Raw genomic sequence first — 2,264 nt, 5'->3', positions numbered from 1 at the left:
ACTTTGGCCCAGAGCCCACAAAGCAAATAGACAATCTTTTCTAACTGTTTCTAACTATACAGTGGTTTGAGACTTAATGCTGTAATTGCACTCTAAGCTTCAGTTTATTTCTAATATGATCCTCAATATGGCTGAAATCCTCCTCTTACAGGTGTTTATATATTCATTCTAAAGCAAAATTGTGAACTCAGCATTGTGGCTTAAAAACATAAATCTACAAAAGCCAGAAAACTCAACATCACCACTCCCAGAGCAATTATAACTTAGTCCCTTGCAGTTAAAGAGCTCTTTATTTGATTAGATGTAGTCTTGTCTCAATACCGACATAAAATACCTTTTTTCAAATAAAAATATGTGGCCAGTTTTAATATTTTACAAGTATTTGCTAAACATAATTACTAAGCATTGTTAAAGCCATGTATTTAGTGAAGAAGGTAGAAGATTTTAATGTTATTAATTCAATTTTCAGCAAAGAAATGTGAAAGAGAAAAAGTGAAACCAAATAGTTATAATTCTGCATAAAATAGTTTTTATTAGATACAAGCAAATATCTGTTTGTTAATACTTTTCTAATTATTAATATATATGGGAAGGTAATGCCATAGAGAAATTCAGAGACTTGCATTCTTGTGATCTATATTTGATTTACATTTTATAAGCCCTTGAAACAATTTCAGTTTAAATAAACTACTCCCATAACTAGACTCCAGGAGATAGTGTAATAATAATCATGCTATAAAATTTATATTTTATATATAATATAAATATAATATATATTATATATTATCATATAGTTGTATATATAATATATAATATATTATATTATATAAATATAGAATCAGCACCTTAAACATGTATATTTATAAATGCTTTTTGTATACCCTGTATAAATGTATATATAGTACACATACTTTATATAAATATATATATCCCACATGTGTATATATGTGTATATGGGCATGCTTATTTATACACAAAAATACTAGAGAATTATTTAATTGTTTTTTTTTGTTTTGTTTTGTTTTGTTTTGTTTTTGGGCCACACCCAGTGACGCTCAGGGGTTACTTCTGGCTATGCGCTCAGAAGTCGCTCCTGGCTTGGGGGACCATATGGGACGCCGGGGGATCGAACCGCAGTCCGTCCTAGGCTAGCGCAGGTAAGGCAGGCACCTTACCTTTAGCGCCACCGCCCGGCCCCCTTATTTAATTGTTCTGCAGCAACATTTTAGACCTGAGATGTTATACACTTTAATATTCTATGCTAACACAGAGCATGTATCAAGTAATAAAAAATATGATGTATTACCAAAACTACTACCATATACATATTTTCTTTATTTTTCTGGGGAAGAAATAACGAAGATCAGTGAAATATTTTAAAAATGAGTATCATCTCTTGACCTTTCCTCTTTTAAATATGAGACCACTGATTGTTGCATTTTCTCAAACATCCTTACCTTTCAAAAATACAATAAAGTTCATGATTAAGCAGATATTCATTCTGCCCAGAATTTTTAGAAAAAAAATAATTGTTCTTGTGCTCGCTTCGGCAGCACATATACTAAAATTGGAACGATACAGAGAAGATTAGCATGGCCCCTGCGCAAGGATGACACGCAAATTCGTGAAGCATTCCATATTAAAAAAAAATTGTTCTTGGAGTAGGATGTACCCAGGTTTTTTGTTGTTCATAAAATGCAGGCAATAGATTTACACAAATTGCCCATAGAGGCTATTTGAATCCAGTTTACTATGAGCCAAATTCTTGAGATAATCTAAGCCAGAATGGAGTAGTATTTTTTGCTTTCTACAAAGTATTAGGACTTCTCCTGACATTTGATTATATTTGTGAGCCCTGTGGATAATGTGTTTCTGCAAGTGGAACACTTGAATAATTTGAAGGTTTCTTCTTTTGCTGATAATCTGTGTGTATATGTATATGTATATATATTTTTCTTTTTTATTGCAATTGAAGTAATACTACATTTGACATACTTTTTAGGTGTGCATGACTAAAAATCAATACATGTATATATTCTATTAAGTATTGAGAAAATTTAAAATGAAGTATCAAAATTAGAGCATTCATGATTTTCTTGCAAAGGGTTGTCAATAATTTAGTTACTACATCCTAGACATTTCTGAGAAAACTTAGACAGACTGGTAAAATGCTTCATGCCCTTGGGCATGGCAGTTTTTTTTTTTTTTTATATCTTTGAAAGTATACCCTTGGGGAAAAAGGGAAACAGAAGCAGTATTTGCAA

The 2,264-nt window shown here is 31.4% G+C and overlaps 1 non-coding gene across 1 annotated transcript; it reads left to right on the top strand.

The window, feature by feature from the left end:
* Positions 1-1,537: 1,537 nt before the first annotated feature.
* LOC126012924 (U6 spliceosomal RNA) lies at positions 1,538-1,644 on the top strand. The gene has a single exon (XR_007497267.1). It is a non-coding gene; the product is annotated as a U6 spliceosomal RNA (small nuclear RNA).
* The last annotated feature ends 620 nt before the right edge of the window (positions 1,645-2,264 follow it).

Source organism: Suncus etruscus, chromosome 6, assembly GCF_024139225.1.
Source record: "Suncus etruscus isolate mSunEtr1 chromosome 6, mSunEtr1.pri.cur, whole genome shotgun sequence".
Classification (NCBI taxonomy): Eukaryota; Metazoa; Chordata; class Mammalia; order Eulipotyphla; family Soricidae; genus Suncus; species Suncus etruscus.
Note: the sequence above shows the minus strand (reverse complement) of the source record. Positions and strands in the feature narration are given on the sequence as shown.